The sequence below is a fragment of the Castor canadensis genome, chromosome 2 (assembly GCF_047511655.1).
Source record: "Castor canadensis chromosome 2, mCasCan1.hap1v2, whole genome shotgun sequence".
Classification (NCBI taxonomy): Eukaryota; Metazoa; Chordata; class Mammalia; order Rodentia; family Castoridae; genus Castor; species Castor canadensis.
In genome coordinates, this window is record NC_133387.1 from 46243996 (window position 1) to 46265770 (window position 21775).

Here is a 21775-nt window from a genome sequence, read left to right on the forward strand (position 1 = left end):
TCTTTGCACTGTGTCTACATCACTGCCAGATGTAGATAGACTATAATAGATCTTCTGTGTGTGTGTGTGTATGTGTGTGTGTAAAAGTGACAAATTCAAGCTCATATATGGAGTTTCAGTGTAGCTCACACTCATTTTTATGCACAAATTTCTTCATGAACCTTCTGGATACACAGCAAGACTCTTCCCCTTCCCATATCTGAATAAATTCATGTTCACCAACATGTAAAACTAGTAGCAGCAAAATAATAAAACCTGGTTGTTTAATAAAAGATCTTGTTGGTTTTGTACTCTAGAAGTAGGATGTAATGGAGTGCTTCATGAAAACTTAGAAATTCATAATGATTATTGAAGCCATTAGTCAGAATCTACCATGTGAACAGCTCAGGGATCTGTTGTATTAAGCTGTCATGTGGTTGCAATCATACCTTTTAACTGCCATCAGGGGTAACTGTCAGCAACACCGTATCTTCTCTCCAGTCTATTATGGCTTCAGTCCCCCAGGGTTCCATCCCTAGTCCAGGGCGATTTGTATGGTACACTAATGACCTGCTGATTGTCTGCACAAAAGTGAAATCATACGCTGTTCAGGCAACACAGTGATTCCACACAAAAGCAAAGGACTGTCTGGTGTCAAAATAATACCATACTCTAACTTTGATAAAGGTTTTTAAACTGACTACAAGGTACTATTTGGTGCTAAAGCATGTGGCAGAAATAATGTTTATTCAAATAACTAACAAGTTGGCAGCAGATAAATTCCACAAGTGTGTGTGTATGAGTGAGTGTGTGTGTGTGTGTGTGTGTGTGTGTGAAAGAATTTTGTTTAGAAAGGATTTCTGTTCAGATTTTTGGTTCAAATTTTGAAAGGTATAAGAAGTAGCAAAATGTCTTTGTTTCAGCTGAATACTTATTCATATTGATTATGATACATTTTAAGTAATATGTCACCAAAGAGTTTTCTTAATAGGTTGTGAAAATATGTGGCAAACACTGTATGGATCTGCCTACTTATTTATTTACTGATCTATGTCCATGGCCTGCTTCAATGAGCAGGTGGGGGCTATACGTGCCACGTGAACCATCTCAGTCTCTATGTGATATGCCTGCCCTAAAAGTCTCCTTCTGAATCCAAGGACACAGGAAAGAACCTGAGCTGGAGCAGGAAAGCCATCAAAATCCTACCCTACTCCTTTCTGCACTGCTGCCTTATCCTACTGGGTTTGCCATGGTGTGTGTGTGTGTTTGTGTGTGTGTGTGTGTGTGTGTGTGTGTGTGTGTGTGTGTGTGTGTGTGTGTAATGGGCTGATTTCCCCTAGGGGACTTGTCACTGAGTCATCTATCTGTTTAGTGATGGAGAAGAATTCCTACTGAGACTCTGACCCAGATTCCAAAGCTTTATTCCAAGACTCGGGGCTTGTTTGTCCATTTGTTCATTCATTCATTTCATTCAAGCCTGTTGTTAGATAGCAAGTAGTATGCTAGGCATTGGGATGATAGTAAGCAGGATTCAGCCTCAACCTCTTAAGCCCCTTGTAGTCTTGTAGGAGCCAGTGATCGCTCAGCTGGCAATCACCCAACACACAGAGACTGTCAAGGATCCTTGGTTAGCTCATCCTGAAAAACTTCAAAGAGAATGTGAATTTTAACATATTATTAATATGAGAATGCCCACTAGATTGCAAGCTTATTTAGGGCAAGAACTGAATCTCATCCCTGAAATTATTCACAGCTCTGAGCCCAGGAAGTATGTAGAGGATATGGTCTACAAAAAGTTAGTGAGTGTTCTGAACTATCTAAGAAGAGGATCTTTGGCATTGAACTAGTAATTACAGATGATATATTGAGGGGTATAATAGTTGTAGTGGACTCAAAGTTGAACAAGATGGAAATAGGGTCCTTCCTCATGTTAGCTCCTGTGAGCAGGTAGAAAGGATTCCAATAAAGTATGCTAAATTCTGTGAAAGGGAGAACTATTTTGTCAAGACTGCCTAAGGGGAGGATTGGGAGGTCAGGGGGAAAGTGCTTCGGGCATGAAGGACTATTATGCACAGGTGTGGAGGGGAGAATAACCATGGTGCATTCCAGGGACTCAAATATATTCAGAGTCACTGACTTGTCACCTGCAATGAGAGGAGCCTGAGATGAGGCTAGGGAGGTGAGGAAAGCCAGATCCTGGAGGGCCTTGAAGGGAATGCCAAGCAGTTTGGACTCCATCTAAAACCCAAGGGAATTTGTTAAGAGGATTTGAGCAAAGCAGCACGATGGTAAAATCTGCATTTTAGAAAGATTGCTCTGACTCCCTACCAGATGGGGTATTGGAGAGGCTGAGTTAGGAAGGCTTTTGGAAGGTGACTCATAGTCCAACAGTTGCTGTAGTGGAAAATACACAAGTTTAACACTGAGCACTCAGGAGGCATTCAGCACTCAGGAGGCTGAGATGGGGGGATTACATAAGCCCAAGAGTTTGAGAGCAGCCTAGGCAACATAGCAAGATCTTGTTTCAGAAAGATACACGCACACACACACACACACACACACACACAGCATTGACAATCCAATGAAAGTTGGCTCTAAAATTTACAATCTATATGACTTTTAGCAAGTAACTAGTTTTACATAGCTTCCACATTTTTGTTTCTCTAAAATGGGGTAATTTTGTCTGACTTGGAACTTAAAGGAAATGGCACTTGGTTAGATGCTGGCATCACACAGCACACTTGTGTGCCGTAGTCCCTATTGCTGTCAATGATACTGCTGCCTCATACCTTTTTGTATTTTTTTTTCTCTTCAAGATACCACTTGAAGCTTTTAAATAAAATATTCTGTTCCTGTTGATGGTGGCTTTTTTTTTTTTTTAAATCTCTGGACCACGTGGATGGAGAAGTCTCTTTGTTTTTTCTTCTCTTTTCCTGCCTAGTGCAGTTCTCCCAGAATGCTCTAGGTCATCACAAGATTACCTCCACAGAAATTGGTTCTGTCAAAACTTTATTCCAGCTTGGGTGATGTTATAACCAGTGAAAACCAAGCTTCATGAAGACTGAGATCTTTGCTTCCTTCCCTTTTGGGACTTTCTGGTAACTACATTCTCTTCCTCACGCCCTTGGAATGCAGCTTTGGTGTTATCTTTGGCTGTCCTCAGGGCTGCTTCTTAAACACTTGTGGAGACAAGATGTTGTATTTTTTGTACAGAATAGGCCTTATTTTCACTCTGAGAATATTCCAAAATCCTGTCATATTTTCCTTGCTGACATCTCTAAGACTCATCTTTTCCCATTGGTCTCCAAGAACTGAAATCCTTTCCCATATTTTGGCCCTCTTTTTCTCATATTCCATGTAAATACCTCCACTGTGGTCTCTGTTCTTGAGTTCTGCCTCTGTTAAAGCAATCTCCATGGTGCCTTCATGATGACATCTTTTAAAAAATGCCTTCCTTGATTTCTTTCATCTACATTAAATCTCAATGCTAGAAGCCTTCACTGTCCATTGCCTGATTATTTTTTCCCTGCTGGTTTCCCATATTTCTTCTAAATTTCTTAATACCTGACCTCCTTATATGTGTTCTTTTTATGTCCCTCACTCACATTTGTTTTTCTAGGCAATTTTAAAGCTGTCTCCTCCCTAGCCAAGAACATTTTCTTTCCTTTTTATATGCCAAGTCCTGCCTCAAACAAGTTGTATCCTGAAGCCCCTTGTTCTCTCCTAGCTCTTTTTCTCATATTTGCTCATGTGTCCCTCATCATGATGAGTCTTTTTCATTATTTTTAAATCAAGTGATGCTCTATCTCTAATATATATACATATGTGTGTGTAAGTCTTTTTGATCGAAACAAATCTATCATTTATTGAGGAACATCTTTGCCATTAGCTGACTTCAGTTTGTTCTCTGACTCCATTGCTACAGTCTTCATTGGGGGCTGACAATTGCAGCTGCCTTTTGTTTGGTCTCAGTGCCTTCGCTATCTTTCCTTGTTATTTTACCTTCTGATCTTCCTCAGAGATGTCTTTCTGGTCTGGTCCCTCTTCCATCTTCAACAAAATAAGACAATAAAGCTTCTGGCCTTCCCTGCTCTGTAGAAAAAAAGTTTACCTTTGTTAGGTGTGTAACAAGAATCATCATACCCTGCCCCCTTCACTGTTCCTGACTTCCCTGTCACTTTTCATTCCACATCCTAAATCCCAGTTCATGGAACTGCTTGAAGAGGCAGTTTACTATGTGTAGAGGTCAAGAGTAGACTGCTATAGGCCCAATCTAGTCTGCAGAATTCTTTGTCAACTTAGGAGCAGAGGGCTGGGGCTAAGAGCTAGTGACTCCTTTAGAAGAAATGGATTCTCCCCAGTTTGGCAGTTTGTGACCTTTTGTATCCCCAACATTGTGGCAAAATATCATTTGCTATTTATCATTGCTTTTGTACTCTGTTTTATCATATTAAGAGAAATTGTGCCATGTTGCTGTAGATAAATAAAGGATGAGCAGATGTTTTGTATTTCAAGAAATACATGGGGCCCACTTCATACTTTCATTATTCTATCCCCTATGGGCATCTGACAAGTGGCTTAGCACTAAGCATCTGGGTTCAAATTCTGGCTTCACCACAGTACTTCAACACAGTACAAAGTTCCCAATGCCCATTTGTGAACCTGCATAGGATTCACCTAGGAGCTGGTGAAAAATACATATTCCAGACTTCGCAGGTTCAGTGAATTAGAATCCCTCTGGGATTCTTTGCCAAAGATGATCCTGCCAGGCTGTGGGTTTGGAAATCATTGAGTTACATGGGACATGCCTGTATGATACTGATCTGTGTTATGTTCCATTCTCAACAACACTGCTCTGTAATGTTGATACTCTTTTTAAGTGTACAAGTTTGATCTTCTTAATAGATTATTCACTACTATTCATGGTGCTGATGGGTAGAGGAGTGAGTAAGTGTAAGAATGGTGACCCCACCTAGAAGATCCAATTCCCCAGGGAGCTTATTAGCAGATGCCTATGCCACGCCACAGACCCACTGAGCCAGATTTTATCCAGGAAGGGGAAATTGCTACCCAGATGCTACCCAAATACTACTCTAGTTTGAGGAAGGTGATCTTCCTGCCTGTGTTTAGAGCAAAAACAATGTGTTGTGCCCATGAGGACTTACTTGGGCAGAGCTCTGGCCTGGGATTTGGAGGCCTGGGACTGGGGAGACTTGGGCTCAGTCCTGTTCCTACCTTTTAATCAGTCCCTGTGTGATACTGAGTAAGACTACCTTTCTGTCTGCTTTTTAAAGTGAGAATCTGGACTGGGGGCGGGGAAGGCAATGCAGACATGAGTGCTGATATCTGCAGGGGGGCATAGGAGGTTTCTTTACAGGTCAGACATGTATTCTAAAGGAGCCACCTCTTCTATGTACTCTGAAGACAGGAATGTCTCTTCTCTCTCCCTTCTTCCCATATTATAGTAACTAAGAGTTTCATGTACATAAGCTCCATTGTAAATTGTCAATATCTGCCAGGTGCAGTGGTTCATGCCTATAATCCCAGATACTGGAGGCAAAGATTTGGAGAATTATGGTTCAAGCCCAGCCCAGGCAAAAACTTAGCAAGACCTCATCTCAACAAATAAAACAAGTATACTGATGTATGTCTGCAATCCCACCTACATGAGAGTTGTATATTGAAGGATCACAATATAAGGCTGGCCCTGGGCAAAAGTGTGAGATCCTACCCAAAAAATTAACTTAAGAAAAATAATTGAGGGGGTGGGGGGGAGAGGGAGGGGGCAGAGTGGGTGGCTCACTTAAAAAGCTGGACATGGATCTACCATTTGATCCAGCAATATCACTCTTGGGGATATACCCAAAAGACTGTTACTCCAGAGGCACCTGCACATCCATGTTTATTGCGGCACTATTCACAATAGCCAAGTTATGGAAACAACCAAGATGTCCCACCACTGACGAATGGATTAAGAAAATGTGGTATCTATACACAATGGAATTTTATGCAGCCATGAAGAAGAACGAAATGTTATCATTCGCTGGTAAATGGATGGAATTGGAGAACATCATTCTGAGTGAGGTTAGCCTGGCTCAAAAAACCAAAAATCGTATGTTCTCCCTCATATGTGGTCATTAGATCAAGGGCAAACACAACAAGGGGATTGGACTATGAGCACATGATAAAAGCGAGAGCACACAAGGGAGGGGTGAGGATAGGTAAGACACCTAAAAAACTAGCTAGCATTTGTTGCCCTTAACGCAGAGAAACTAAAGCAGATACCTCAAAGCAACTGAGGCCAATAGGAAAAGGGGAACAGGTACTAGAGAAAAGGTTAGATCAAAAAGGAATTAACCTAGAAGGTAACACCCACGCACAGGAAATCAATGTGAGTCAATGCCCTGTATAGCTATCCTTATCTCAACCAGCAAAAACTCTTGTTCCTTCCTATTATTGCTTATACTCTCTCTACAACAGGATTAGAAATAAGGGCAAAATAGTTTCTGCTGGGTATTGGCGGGGGTGGGGAGAGGGAGGGGGCGCAGTGGGTGGTAAGGGAGGGGGTGGGGGCAGGGGGGAGAAATGAACCAATCCTTGTATGCACATATGAATAATAAAAGAAAAATGAAAAAAAAAATTCTTTAAAAAAAAAAAAGAAAAAGAAAAATAATTGAGGGGGTGGGGGGGAGATGGAGGGGGCGGAGTGGGTGGTAAGGGAGGGGGTGGGGGCAGGGGGGAGAAATGACCCAAGCCTTGTATGCACATATGAATAATAAAACAATAAAAAAAAATAATTTCTCATGGGAGTGTTAATGTCACTATTTTTTAATACTATAGTAGGAAATAGTTAAGTCTAGCAATTGGAAGACTTGCAATAACTGATATCTGTAATGTTAGAGAAATTAGAGTGGGTGGATAACAGCACATGGGCCCTGGGTCAAAAAGCCTGAGAAAGGGGTCAAGAGACAAAGCAAAAAAGGGGATGGCAGCCAAAGATAGTCATTGGTTTACACTATAACCCTGGAAATGCCCATGATTCTTTGGGCAGAGATGCCCTAAAACTAGAGCTGTTTCATCTAGACCATCATTGGGAGGCATTCTTACCATTCTGTCTTATTTTGTTAAAGACTCTGGGAACCAACCACATTGATTGACTGGGAATTGGACAAGGCCTGGATTCCTGTGTGTCTGACTTTTCATGGCTTATCCCCAAACATCATTGTTTACTCAGCTCTCACTTAGGGCTACTCTGTTTAGGTCAGTTTTGGGAAACACTGTGAAGAAGAGACTGTTTTTGGATACTTTGGGCTGACTTTCCTTTTTCCTTAACATGTCTCATCCTAGCCTACCCATTCTACATGTTTTATGTAGATCCGCTTGTACGTCTTTGCAATTGTAAGTTTTTCTTTTTCTTTGGTAATGTAAAATTAATGAAGGAATGGAGAATTCTTCAGCATACTTTAAGTGTTCTGCAGTCTTTGCCCCATTGTCTGCAAAACCACAGGCTTCATTTAAAAGTCAGTGAAGCCATCATCAGGCTTTGTTTAAGCCTAGTATTTACCAAGATCCTCCCTTGTATAGTGGTTTAACTTTATAATCTTTGATTTATGATTTTACAGCTGCTGAGAAAGAAGGAATCCCACTCCTTTGAAAGAACATTGTCTCTTCCCACACTGTTTCCTCAGTGCTGATGAACTCCTTGAACCCTGGTCCTTGAACATTGTCTTGAGAAGACTGTGGATGGCCACCCAGGCTCCTGGAGAAGAGGAACATCAGTCACAGTTTCTCACTGGATTGCCTTCTTCATTCCAGTCATGGCTGTCATCAGAGTCAGATTAGAGATGAAGCAACAGGACAACTGCTTGGAAGAATAACCTGGAAGGGCACTAAGCTGTCAATAGTGGGCTGTCATATCCGTGGACACATAGTTACCAGCCCTTCTCTCAGAGAGAATCTACATGGAGTTAGAAGAGATGATTTAATAAATTTATTAAGGGTAGAAAGTAGGGAGTGATTAGAACATAGAAGAGTGTGGGGTCATTTTATTGCAGAGCTCATGTTTTTCCTACTGGAATATATAATCTGGGTGTCCCAGAGAGATTGTCTATGACCTCTGAGAGTAGGTTGGATACTCATTAGTCATCTTGCTCACTACTTTTCCTATAGTAAAGACTGAACAAATAAAATCTTGAAGGAGACACAGTCTATTAGCTTCATGTCTCTTCTCTTCACTCCAGAGCATGACTATGAAGACATTGGCATTGCCTATCTTCTAGTTCTAGGATAACTTAGGGTGTCTTTGTTTATCTGAGAGTGACAGAAAAGAGTAGTTCAAGCCAAATGGAGCTTGAATTCTTTGTATATAGACCAGGTAATGATATCCTGTATTGAATTAATTAGATCAATGGAGACACCAGGTGGAACTGGGACCTTCAAAAATATTTGACTGATATTATTAGTTATTTGTAGATAAGGACATCATAAAAGATGATTGGAATCATGAAACAAGAAACTGGTGGTCACGTTTAATAACTCAACAAATAGTTAAGTATAGACTTGATTCTATGGAGACTTAGGAACAAGCTAGACATTGTTCCTATCCCATAGAGTGTATACTCTAGCTCCGGTGGTTACACCATAAGTACCATGAAGAGAAGTGGTTATAGCAAATGAATAGCCACAAAGCTCTTCTTAAGCCCAGGTTTCCAATCAATAGGGTAATTCCTATTGCCTTAATCATGCTCGGTGACCATTCAATAAATGCTCTATGAGCATGGGCTCCTTTTCCCCAGCAAACTGCAAATCCCATGCTGCCAGGGGAAGTATTTGTGGTTAGTAGGGCTTCTGAAGAGGGAAATAAGGAGTGATTTGGGTCAGGAAATAGGAAGGAATAGGATTGAGAACCAATCATTTCTTCTTTTCTATGTAGGAAACTGCAGAGTGAAACATGCTGGATTTGGAATGTTGAGACCTGGGTTTTAGTCTTTCTCCAGCACTAACATGCTATGTGACTATGGGCAAGCCACTTCACATTCCACTTGGATGCCTCTTGAGTGACTGTAAACCCCCTCTAGCTCTAAAAATGTTAACATCAGGCCCTAGGCTACAGCTAGACAGTTTCAAAATCTCCTGTTCTAAGTTGTTAGGTAAGACAGAACTTCAACAGTTCTTGACTTTTTTTTGGAGGGAGTGTTTCTTTTTATCAGGCTTTTAGGACACAGTGAATTTGCTTCTCTCCCTTGAAGTTAAGAGGGTGCTAGTTCCATACCCTATAGAGCTCATAGAGGATTTAATCTCTCTGTCCTCCCTTCCTTCCCTGCCCTTCTTCCTGTCCTTTGCTTGCTCACATTTCTATTGAGTTTATACTACATTCCAGGTACCTAGTGTGTGCTATGTTGGGAGATAGAAGATAAACCTGACACTTTCCTAGACTGTCTGTGTTTTCACAAGAGAGGACAACTCTGTTTCACCTGCTATTTTTTTCTTTGGAGAGAATCAACTATGTCCCAGCAGAGTGTGCTGTGGCACTCCAGGGGTAACCAACTACATGCAGGTGCCCATTGTGCTCAAGAAATTTGGTGATGCCCCAAGATATGCATCAGGCAATCATTCAGAGCCTTGGTCACTAAGTAAAGAGTTAAAGGAAAAAATAATCATTTACTTCTTGAAATAGATCTGAAGAGGGGAAATCCTCTATACAGTGAGGGTTGCTGACTATTCTACCCTCATCCCTGTCCAGGTAGGGAGAATCTAAATTTAAAAAATACTTCTCAATAAACAGACATCTTCTATATATGGTATGTTTCCTATCTTTCCCTATGGCTGCTGACTTCTTTAAAAAGGAAATGAAGACACTCATCAGGCAAAAAAGATGTTGCTATAAACTCCTATCTCACTGGGAATTCTTTATCTTTGTTTCTTCTATCCTTAGCAAATGTATTTAATATGTATCTTTGAGTACACAAAATTTTTATGGAAAAGTAAATCAATGGAATTTCAAATTCAGAGTCTATGATATAGACTATTTTGTTTAAGAATTTTATAATAGGAAACAATTTTAAGTATTTCAATTTATGGCTTAAGAGGTAGAATTGACTACTCTTGATTCTCAAGTTTTCTTCTCAGTTAAGGTCAAAGAATGGACTGACACCTCCTGATAATGTCTACACCTCCCCACGACCAACAGCTTTAACTTTTTCCCTTTCCTTCTTCCACACAGATGTATATTACTATTAATTGTGCTAATTATTGTTTCATCTCTCCTCATCTTCATTTTCCATCTGGTAAATATACTAAAAGCAGTGTTAAAGTGCATGAGCTAGAATGGCTGGTAGAACTTTAAAGAGAGACAGAGGGCCTGAGTAGCTCACATTAATGGAAAATCAAGTAGAATAAATGACAGCATATTCAAATATTTTTGTGCAGTGTTCGTCCCATTACACAGAAGTAGAATCAGTAAATCCATATAACTCTAAACATTCTGATGAAAAGGAGAACATTTTGTCTGTCAATCACCTTACATTTCCAAATATCTGGATATTAGTCATTGTGAAGACAAAACACAAAGATGATAGATTGGTTTTTCTACTTCTCATTTGCATGGTCTACAGCCCCAGTCATTGACTCTAAGGCAAATTGTATTTGTTTTCTCAGTCCGTCTTGAGAGAAAACAAAACTCTTATTTTTCCAAGCAATTAAAACTCTTCTGCTTCAGCTAGGATGAAAGAATTAGTTCTGTCTCCTTGTATATAATTGCATGTTTCATCTTTCTTGTTTTAATGATTGACAGAAAACTGATAAACTGAGACATTTCTGAATTAGGGTTGAATGTACTCTCTTGGTGGCCCCATTGCTAATTTGTTTGACTATTTTGCAGTATTTCTTACTCTGTAATGGAAAGGTTTATTAAATATGAGGGGTGCAAAGCTTTCTGAATACTAATGAACTTATTTGCCAAAATTTAAATGTTCTTCATGTCAGTGAATGCCTGTCTCGCTTAACAGAATCCAAATTGAATAATGAAGAAAATTAGACTCTATCGTACCCTCAAGAGAAATCATGTGTGAATTGTAATAGAATACTGAGGAGGAAAGGGGTCATATTTTAGAAAAAAAGAGTAGATACTCTGGATCATTAAAAAAAAAAAGGGATGAACTTAGGGGAACTCAATTATTTTTGAAGAAAAATGCAGTCATTCAAGGTGCAGGATTTTTCACTGCCCAAGCAATCTGTGCTTTGGTCAGCTTAGAATGAAAGTATAGTTATATGGAAATGTATTGGCAAGTTTCCATGGTTATAATTTACTAGCCTTATTCCTGTATAAGGCCTTTATGTGCCTGTGATGGAAAGGGAAAATCAATGATCTTGAAAAATGAGCACTGTTCTTAGAAGTTCAGTAGGGAGATAGAGCCTGGGAAATTGCTACAATTCTTCCTTAAAGCATAATGTAATGAGATTGTTCTCTGGTCGGTGTGTTTACTTCCACTGCCTTGGTGTCACTAGTAAAGCTGATGATCACAATGCCTTTCCCTTGCCAGCACCCAATGGCATTGTGGGAACAAGAGCACTATTGACTCTTAACAAGGGACATGGGCTGGGTGAACCTTAGCAGCCATACCAATTACCAAGCTGGTCAGGGTTGAAAATAGTGTGTGTATGAAGTAAAATAAAGCAGCAGAGCAGAAGTGAGGGGGAGTGTAAAGGTGAGACTGTGTAAGGATGGGAATTTGTCCCTGTCATGAACCTTAAATAGGTAAGTGTCTGTTGGAAAAGGAAGAAGGAAGAAGGATCTGAAAGCAGAAGAAAATAAAAAGAAAGCATGAATGTCTCCAGTGTTTGCTAAAACTAATTCTCCTGAGATTTCAGAAAAAGGAAAGAAGATAAGGAGAGAAAGGGAAAAGGTCTCAAAGCTTGTGAAGTTTCCAGAACAAAACCAAACCCACATAAAAAATTTAAAACTAAAGTAATGCTGTTCTAGGAGAAGAGACTGGACAGAAACAGAGAGTTTGATGACAGCGAGATTTGTGTTTAGGGGTTTACTTTCAATCCCTAAGAGAAAAGACTTATATGACCAAATCATAAGCTAGTAATGTACCTTCTGGACATTAATGAAGTCTCTTGGCTTCATTCCTAAAAAATAAAAAAAAGTCAACATTATCTCTGATCAACACCAACTGTGTGATATTTCATTCTATAATGCATCCCTTATTATCCTTGATTAAATAAAAAAGAGACCTAGTATTTTTATTGCTTCTGTGGGAAGGCTTGAGAATTATAAATCTATATTTCTCCCCTTGGAATGATGATTGAATTATTAAAATTAAGTAAATAAATGGAAGGAAATTAAGATTCATCTCCACTGTCTCAAATGATGACTTGCACCATTGGAAACAAAGAGGAACTTGGAAAGGAGGACAGTGAGTGAACAAGATGTTTTAAGAGGGATAAATGCTGCAAACCAAATAAGGCTACACAATTTGTGAGAAAATTAAATGAACAACAGGGTTTGAAAGATAAGTGTGTAATAAGGAATATGAGATAATAAGATATTTAAAATAGGAAATTACTTGGGAACGTGAGGATGAATGATGAAATTACATGGGGGATGATTAAGGGATTCGGGAGGGCAGAGAAAGGAAAAGATAATTGGGCTGGGAAACCAAATGTGACTAATGGCTGTAAAAGTACAGGTTTGAACTCTTGGTGACATATTCCCCCAACCGCGGGAGAATGCACACAACGTAAAAATAAAGGGGGAAAAGATGAAAAGAGTTCATGGTTAACATGAAGTCATGAGGACAATAGAAGAAGCAATAAGTGTCATTAGTCTTCAGGAATAAAGCATTTCTAGAGAAATGTATTAGTCTATGTTCCCTATTCACTTATGAGGAGAATAGTCTTCATCTCCCTTTACAAAAGGTTGATTTATAAAATCAACCTTTCCTATTAAAGGAAAGAAAAGCTATGCATTATCAGGGAAGTTGAAGAAAAGATTGCATCCAGAACAACCGAAGTGCAGAGTAAGCGAGCAAACCTGTTCACAGCCTTTTGTATAAAATTTCAAAATTCAACATCTTAAAAAAAGGACTAGAGCTAATTTATCCAAATAGAAATGTGGGTAGTGATGAGGGAGAAAGTTTTAATTGTTGCAAATATTTTAGAATATATTCTTCCACAACATTTCCCCCCATAAAAATGAATGAGATTAAGTGCAAAAACCTTCTGGATATTGTTTTGAATGCCTGGGTGAGAGGATTTGCAGCAATGCAAAGTTATTCCTTGTAGTAGAGGTATGATTAATTTTCCACAAATGATAATATTTGGAGCAGCTCCAAATGCCTCTGATCACCCTTTTTGCTTTCCTGTGTTTGTGTAGGGGATTCCTTTCAGCCAGACACTACCAGACCCCTTCAGAGGGACCCTGATAAAATAATTTAGCCGGAAAGGCTTAATGAGCTAGTGCTTCTAATGCCAGTTAACACCTAATAAGAAAGTAACCATGAGGGATGATATTGTTGCTTATTAATTATAATGATGATGTGGAGGAAAGAGACAAGGTGGCACTCATTTAGCAAAGAGTACTCAAGAGTATGAGTGTTTCCCAAAGGGGAAGTTGCAGTCGGCTAAGAGAAGCAGGTCAACATTTAACAGAGTTTGAAATTTATGGCCATTGGGTTATACTGGTGATCACAGAACTGGAGGCCATGCCGGAAGTAACAGATGCCTTCCTGATGGTGACCAGGGCTAGAGTGGAGAACTCTGTGGTTGTGAGGCCATACACAGAGTCAAAGACTTGAAGTTGAGTTTTGGGGCAATCTGCTTGACTAAGATTCCACAGTGGTCATTTGTGGGCAGACAGAAAGGTGTCCAGAATGGACTGAGTGTGCTTCCAGTTCTCTGACCTTCCCCTCTGCTCCATTGGGTTGGTGAGTCAGACCTGGAGTGTAACTATTCAGTCGGCACCCTGCCCTGGTGATAGAGCCCAGAAGATCCTCCTTTTCTGTTTCTAGAGGTACAGATCTAGCCATTATTTCTTTTTTTTTTCATTTATTCATATGTGCATACAATGTTTGGGTCATTTCTCCCCCCTACTCCTAGTCCTCTCCCTCTCCCCACCTACCCCCTTGCTTCCAGGCAGAAACTGTTCTGCCCTTATCTCTAATTTTGTTGAAGAGAGATTATAAACAATAATAAGAAGGACAAAGCATTTTTGCTAGTTGAGGTAAGGATAGCTATATAGGGAGATTCCTAGCATTGCTTCCATGCACACATGTGTTACATTCTAAGTTGATTCTTCTCCAACTGAACTTTTCTCTAGTTCCTGATCCCCTTCTCCTATTGGCCTCTGTGGCTTTAAAGTTTCTGCATTAGTTCCTCTGCATTGAGGACATCAAATACTATCATGTTTTTTGGGTTTCTTACCTATCCTCTAGATCTAGCCATTATTTCTTGATTTGGATTTAAGGGTTTCATTATTATTATTATATTAATTAGTTACCACCTCCACTCTGCTTCCTGTTTGCCCAGGAGAGGGAAATAGTACCATCACACCAAAGTCTATAGTAGTCTGCTGAGCAGGAGTACAGAATGGGAGGAGTAACAGTCATGGGCAAACACAGAGCTTTTGGAAATCTTATGACTCCTCAAGGGAGGTATGTGGAAGCTGGAAACACAGAACACACCTGGGGAAACTTATTGGGAGCCTAGAAGGATTATAAAACTCACATCCCTATATCCCATCTTTCTTGTCATAATATGGGGCTTTGAGGGAGTCTAGAAGCCCAGGCTGATGCTCACATTTGCTGGGTCTTTCCAAACTACTTTTGCAGTGACAGGGGGTGTTTTCCTATACCTTTTTAAAAAATTATTATTAATTTTATTAGCTGGATGAGGGTCATCTTACAGGATTTTTCCTGTCCTGTGTGATGATGTCACTGACCCTAGCAATAGAATGAAAAGAATATTCTCAGCATTAGCTTTTTAAGGCATGTTTATTTTACTTTTATTAAGTGTATGTTTTGAGAGAAGCAAGAAAGTGAAAATTATTGGACTAAAAGACAGAAGCTATGGCTCTCGTCCTGGCCTTCATACCAGCTGTGTCACCCTGGGCAAATCTTGCTATTTTGAACCTGGCTTACCTCATTCATAAAATGAGGGATACTTAAGGATAATCTTTATAGTTTAAAGTCATGTCCAGCTTTTATAATTTTATATTTATGCAAATGGGTTTGTAAAGATCTTATATCTATTAAACCTTTAGGAGAGAAGTGATTGATAAACTCAGGTGGTAACAAATATGGCCTTAAATCTATGGTTCAGAGCAGACAGGATCAGAGTTATCAAAGAACTAATGGCAGAAATATTTATTGAGTAGTATGTGGCAGTTACACACCAAACTTAAAGGCAGGTAAGCAAATGAAGGTTTTCAAGGATTAAATAATTCATTTAAAATCATGTAGTCACTAAGAAGTGGACCCAACATTCAAATCCAGGTTTTCCTGAAATTGAAGCCCCTGACCTTAATCATTGCTATGTGTATCTCTCACTCTTGAGAGCCTATGCTTATGTCCCAAACTATGGCACCAGCCACTGAGTTTTTCTTTAGTCATAATGGTTCTCAGCAGGATATGAGGAAGGCACAAGGCTAGAAATAGTTTGAAAATTCTCCAGAGCAGATTCTGATACATCTCTTTGCTTCTGTACTCATCTGCTCCTTTTGAGCCATCACTTGGTCAGAGTCATCCTGACGTGATTACATAAAAAAGAACCTCTCTCTCGAAAACTTTCTGCCATGTGCAGGTTCACATTTCTGTTTCTTCCAGCATGTTGAAGGAGAGGCATTGAACACAATTCTTCTTGCCTTCCAAATGGAGAATCGAAGCAAAGAGAATTGAATGATATCACTTCACTCACTTGCCCACAGGTTGCAGGATTGATATCCTTCAATACCTTAAGACTTCAGCCATCACAAGATACTGTTTTTAGGGCAATTCAGTTAGCAAAGCATTTTATATAGAAGGAAAATGTCACTTTTGATTTTTTTTCCTGACAAATGAATCATTTCAATGGTATCAATTTATTTGTAACATCTGTAAAACCAGCTCCTCTGGAAAGTATCAGTGCAATAGCCATTGACATATGCCAAATGGAGAAGCACGATTTTTTTCTCAGGCATTTCTATTAACAAGAAATGACTGTCTACATATTCATTGACCAGTCCCAGAAAAATGCTTTAGCAAGGTTCTTAAGAGAGTTTGGGTATCCACAGGAGAGAGGGGTTCTTCAGTGCATCTTCTTTGAAAGTAATAAAAACAATTACTTCCTTTTTGAAAGTAAGAGTATTAACACTAAGCTGAGTGCTGGTAGCTCACACCCATAATCCTAGCTACTTGGGAGGTTGAAATAGGGAGGATTGCAGTTCAAGATAAGCTCAGGCAAAAAAGTTCATGATACCTCATCTCAATAGAAAAAAAAAGTTAGGCAGGTGGTACACAGTTACAGTGGGAAGCTAAAAATAGGAGGATTGTGGTCCAGGCCAGCCTGAACAAAAAATGAGACCCTATCTCCAAAACAACCAGAGCCAAAAAGGCTAGAGATGTGGCTCCAGAGATAGAACCTGCCTAGCAAGTGTGAAGCCCTGAGTTCAAGCTTTAGTACCACATTAAAAAAAGAAAAACTAACATTTAGAATTTCAAATTGCCTTTCAAAGATATATTTTAAGGAAGGGGGTTGAGGAGAATGATGGAGAGGGTGAATCTAATTGAGGTATATTGCAAGCATATATGTAAATGTCACAACAAACCACCATACAGGTAATATATGCTAATACAAAGATTTATTTTAATATCTCATAGACAAGGCCCTAGACTTAGTCTTAATGTGCAATTATTTACAATCTCAAATGCCCTTTTTCAGTCTTATTTCTATTTGGTTTTTCTCTTTCTTTTTTTTTTGTTTTTTTGCAGTACTGGGATTTGAACTCAGGGCCTACTTCTTGAACACTCTACCAGCCCAATCTTTTGGGCTGTGTGTTTTTCAAGATAGGTCTTGAGAACTATTTTCCCGGGGTGGCTTCAAACTGCAATCCTCCTGATCTCTGCCTCCTGAGTAGCTAGGATTACAAGTGTGAGCCACCAGCACCTGGCAGTTATTCTCTTTCTTTTGCTGAACAAATGCTAAGTTATTATTCAGTATGGTTACATCTGGGTAATTGTGAAAAATTAGAACCATCCAGGAATGGAATTTGATTAAATAAAGATATGAAACTATTTGCCATTTAAAAGAATGTGGCAGCTCTACATTTGGAATGAGTTCTAAGATACATGGTTAAAATATAAAAAGCAAGGTATGGAATAATGTGTGTGGCATGCTACTGTTTGTATATGTATATATGTGTGTATGTGTTTTATATGCATTATGTGACTGTGGAAAGACATTTGAGAAGGTAATAGTGGTTGTCTCTGGGGATAAACTGACTAGCTGAGAGATTGGAGGAAGACTCTATATCCAGTTGTCCTTTTTATGTAGTATATCATGTTCATGTATTACCTATTCATATTTTTCATAAAGAAAGAGGTAGAGCTATTTTTATGAGATAGAAAAATACAAAAGGCATTGTTATATACAAAGAGTGAGGTGCAGAATAGGGCAAATAGTATATGATCCAATTTTAGTAATCATATATACATACATCTATGTATGTGTATACACACATTTGTAAAAATATGCACCAAATTGTTAACAGTGTTTTCCTTTAAGGAGAAAGAAAGGTGTGTATGCATATGTGTGTGTGCTTACACATGTGTGTGAACTTTCATTTTTATCCTATGTTTTTCTATATTGACTGCATTTTTTCAAACAAAGTGCACACTAACTCAGAATAAATAACTCATAAAACCTGGACCAAACTTGACTTTAAACAAAGCTTTGTAGACCAGCCCTACTGGTCAGCCTATTTTGTTGTGTCGTAGTTCACAGATTCACTTCAGATCTCTTCCTTGACCTCATCACTGAAGCTTCCTGAATTTTCTGTTCCTTTATCTTCCCCCTCCTATATTCACCATTAGCACTAGGGCCCAACTATGATTGTAACTAAGAAATCATAGTAATTCTCTGATAGTTTCTCTCTCAATCACTTTCTTTTTTAAAATTATCTAGAATGATAAAGTGCCTACTTTATAAACTTGAACTTAGTTTAAGTTAAACTCCCTAACTATTTTTAAGAAAATGTCTTAGTTTTCTGGATCATTCCTGTCAGCACACAAGTATGATATCTCTCCAATCTCAAAATAACAAAACATCAGAAACATCCCTCAAGTCCACACTTTCTCCAAATATTGCTCCATTTCCTTGTACTCCTTTGCAGCAATTCTCCTTTAAAAAGTCACCACCTTTTTGTAAAGATGCCTCCTCCTACTCATTCATTTTTTAAAAATTTATTTTATTCATATGTGCATACAATGTTTGGGTCATTTCTCCCCCCTTCCCCCTCTTCCCCCACCTAACCCCCCCAACCCCTCGCTACCAGGCAGAAACTATTTTGCCCTTATCTCTAATTTTGTTGAAGAGAGCCACTGCTTCATTCTTAAACCCATTCTTCTCACACTTGGTGTTTACTTGCCAAAGTAATCATTTGATTCACTTTCTGCCCAGTTGTAACCTTATCAGAAAATCTTCCTTGAACATCCTATCTGTATCAGCATTTGCCTAACTTTGGCCCTTCACCTTGCTTTATTTTTACCACCATCTGATGTACTGTGTATGCATTTGAAAAAATATTTGCTTATTAGTTATATGCGGTAGAATGAAAACAGAAATTTTGTCTTAGTGACCATTTTATCTTCAACACTTGGAAGAATGATTGCTATAGAGAAAGAGTTTAAAATATTCTCCAAATGTTCAATAAAGACTGTTGAGAGGCTTGCTGTAGGTTTCTAGCATACTCAGCTAAATGAAATTGGTCTTAAGACAGTTTATTTCTCCATCTCAATGTTCCCATGTCTAAAATTTTTTAACAAACTTGTTTTTAAGATTTCCTTTTGACATTATTATAGACTCACAAATATTTGCAAAAATAGTATGGAGAGGTTCCATCTACAGTTTACCCAGCTTCCTCAAAAGGAACATCTTTCCTATCCTTTGAATCTATTAAATTCTATCCTTTAAAATCTATTTCCTTTACTCCAGTTTCTTCTTTCTTTCATATGCCTTTCTTCTCTCTCTTTCCCCCTCCTTTATTTATTTATACACTTATTTATTATTTTTTGTGGTTCTGGAGATCAAACCCAGTGCCTTACATGTGCTAGACAAGCACTCTTTCACTGAACTGCATCCTTAGTTTTGAATCTCTTATTTCATAGTCAACCCATTGATGAACTTTCTCTAACCAACATAAAATTCCTTCTCCAAGATGATGTATTTTTACTCAAGGGAGGCATAGAATATACTTCAATTAAATTGGAGAAAATATGTTTAACCATATTTTTCATACTAACATAATTCAAAAGATAAGAAAGATTTTCATCTTCTACTTTTTTCTTTTTTTATGGTATTTAGGTTTAAACTCAGGGCCTCATGCTTGCTAAGCAAGCACTCTACCACTTGAGCCACATTTCCCAGTCCAAGATCTTTTTCCTTTAAGTTTGTAGTTTTACAGAGAGATACTGTCTCTTCTATAAATTCTGTGTAGCAGCTTGTTCATTTCTAAAGATAGGCAAGTTGTTGAATTCCTGTGTATTTTATTTCATGTACAACTGCTTAGGAAGAGCTGAATAAAAACAAATCTATGATTTTTACATATGTTCCTATTTCTTTGTGATAGATTATTATACTGAGTCTCTGGCTTTCATTTATTGAACAAATATTTTTTGTATACTATGTGCCAACTTCCATACTAACAATAGTCTTTTATCCCCTAAGCTGATCTGGGATGAACATCACCCTTAAGATATTACAATTACTAAAAGATTGAAAACTCCTGCCTTCCAGGTAAGTCAGTTATCCTCCATGGGGTGGAGGCATTATTAAGGCATTATTATGCTCAAATAACTTTTCCAGTGTTAAAAAATAAGAAACAACCAATGCCACTTCCAACACACCTGAGATATATGATAATCTACTGCTTGAAAAGAAGAGGTACTGATTTAGTAGTCAGTAAAAAAAGAAGGCATGATTAGGACATTACTAACTCTAATAGTTAAAACAAGCATACATTAAATTACTTATAAAAGCTGCCTTCATATTAAACATTAATTAGAAAATTGTTCCAAGTCAGTACTCTCCCATAGTCTCATTTCCAGTGTGAACATATGCCCTGTGTGCCTAAACTGTCTCAGTTTACACTTATTGTTCCAGTGTAATTGTTAATCATAGCCCCTTTCGTTCTCTAAAGAATCCTGGTTTGGATGATAAATTATATGGTCAACCCAAGTATTAGGGTCTCTGGGATAAATGATCAAGGTGCCATTCTTATTTATTGGTATCACCTTGTCACAAGCTGTGAAAACAGTTTTCCTTTTGATTCTTTCTTCCTGAGTTGTCACAAAGACCTTCACATAAAATCACTCTCTCCCATTAAAGTAATTATTGAAACCCCCTTCAGTAACAACCACTTGTTTTAGGTTTCTCACATTCCAAATACCAAATGTAGAGATTGTGTTTGCTAGGTCAGGATGAAAATTGTTCAGAGGCACTAACCTCTGAATAAGGAAAATTTCATCTGACTATCTAATCCACAAGAATCTGAAAGAGATATTTCTCCTTGAAAGTAATACCTTGTAGAAAAAGTCTGTGATTGACTGCTGATTTTAACCCAGAGAATGGAAAACCCAATACAGTATATTTAATTTCAATGAGACATATGTGTTTATGAGCTAAACACTGTAGAGTTAGTCTCAAGAGTTGCTAGGAGCAAATGAATGACTGAAAGGTGATTATGGGTGTCCCCCTTAGAGGTAATCTCTGTTAAAGCTGTTTAATCTCTTTGATTCACAGGAATGATCTTTTGAGTTGCTGAGTAGAATGACACTGCTGGGATTATGTTTCTACAACTATATTCTTGATTGATGGTAGGAACAGCACCATCATCGATTCCTTGATTCTATTACTTAATTTTGGAAAATTGATCACAACTTTCCTTTCTCTATAGCTGTATCCTTATAGTACTGAATATTAAAAAAAATCTTTTCAATGTAAAAAAATCTTTTTCATAATTTGGAATCATGGAGACAAAACAACTTGTGAGGAGACAAAAAGCTAAATTGTTTTTATCTAATTGTTTTGCTATTTTGTAACCCATTTGTAAACTATTGAAAATTCTGTTGGTTTTTGCCTACCTGGAACAGTTGCTGTGAGAATGAAAAATATACTTAATAAAACATTGAGTATTGGGGATAACAGATGTGGAATGACTATCATTCTAGTTTGTACCTTGCTAGAAAAGTTAAATTGAATGTGATGAAGTATCCAAAGTGTGTTTTTGTACTTTTCTTTCTCTCCTTAAAGTGAAAGTACATTAAGAAATACTACTTGCAGAGTCAGTTTCATCATGAGTGATTAATCCTGAAATATCAACATGTCTGTACAATTGATATGCTTTTGTCAGAATTGAGGAAGGACCAGTAAACTGGGCTCCTAAAATTCCTCACTTTTTTTTTTTTGTAGAACTAGGGTTTGAGCTCCAGACCTCCCACTTGTTAGATAAGCATTCTACCACTTGCCTAATTTGTTTTTTTCTGTTTTAATTTGTTTTTTATATAGGATCTTTTGCCCAGGCCAACCTTGGACTATAATCCTC

The 21775-nt window shown here is 38.3% G+C and overlaps 1 long non-coding RNA gene across 2 annotated transcripts in view; it reads left to right on the forward strand.

Annotated features, from left to right (window-relative positions):
• LOC141420638 (uncharacterized) overlaps positions 1–21365 on the forward strand; it is a 56359-nt gene extending 34994 nt beyond the window's left edge. For both annotated transcript variants that reach the window (XR_012445140.1, XR_012445141.1), the window contains 3 exons: positions 7602–9128; positions 19900–19968; positions 20974–21365. This is a non-coding gene — a long non-coding RNA (uncharacterized lncRNA). The remainder of the gene's footprint in view (positions 1–7601; positions 9129–19899; positions 19969–20973) is intronic.
• Positions 21366–21775: the final 410 nt, after the last annotated feature.